Source organism: Hippoglossus stenolepis, unplaced genomic scaffold (genome assembly GCF_022539355.2).
Source record: "Hippoglossus stenolepis isolate QCI-W04-F060 unplaced genomic scaffold, HSTE1.2 HiC_scaffold_43, whole genome shotgun sequence".
NCBI lineage: Eukaryota > Metazoa > Chordata > Actinopteri > Pleuronectiformes > Pleuronectidae > Hippoglossus > Hippoglossus stenolepis.
The window spans coordinates 16,553-17,107 of NW_025899764.1; positions in this window are offsets into that span (position 1 = coordinate 16,553).

Consider the following 555-nt stretch of genomic DNA (forward strand, 5'->3'; position numbering starts at 1 on the left):
ACCGCCACTCTCTCAAACAGTCTTTCAAAACTCTTCACATTCAAAGTCACTGCAGCTTCCAGATCTAAAGTAACCGGTGATTTCCTTTGCTGTTATCTCTCCAAAGATGAAGCATGTCCGAGGTGCGAGGACGGCTGGGAGCCACATGGAGGAAAGTGCTACTTCTTCTCCTCGGTTACTTCATCCTGGGATCAGAGTAGAACAGAATGCACATCAAGGAGAGGAGACCTGGTTGTGATAAACAACAGAGAGGAGCAGGTATAAAACACTGCTGCAGGTCGATGTTCTCATATTTTATCACATCGTCACAGATAAATCACCTTCTGCTCTTCAGGAATTCCTGGAGTGTAGATTGAGAGGAAAAATGGACAACCCTGAGGACAGGTTCTGGATCGGACTGACAGACTCAAAGAACGAGGGTGAATGGCTTTGGGTGGACAACACACGACTGGATCCAAGGTTTGTTATTGAGAAAACACTTTTTGTCATCAACGTCAGTATGAAGGTTTTCATGGATCCAGTTCTGTGTTTCCCAGTTTGAAGTTTTGGCGTCAC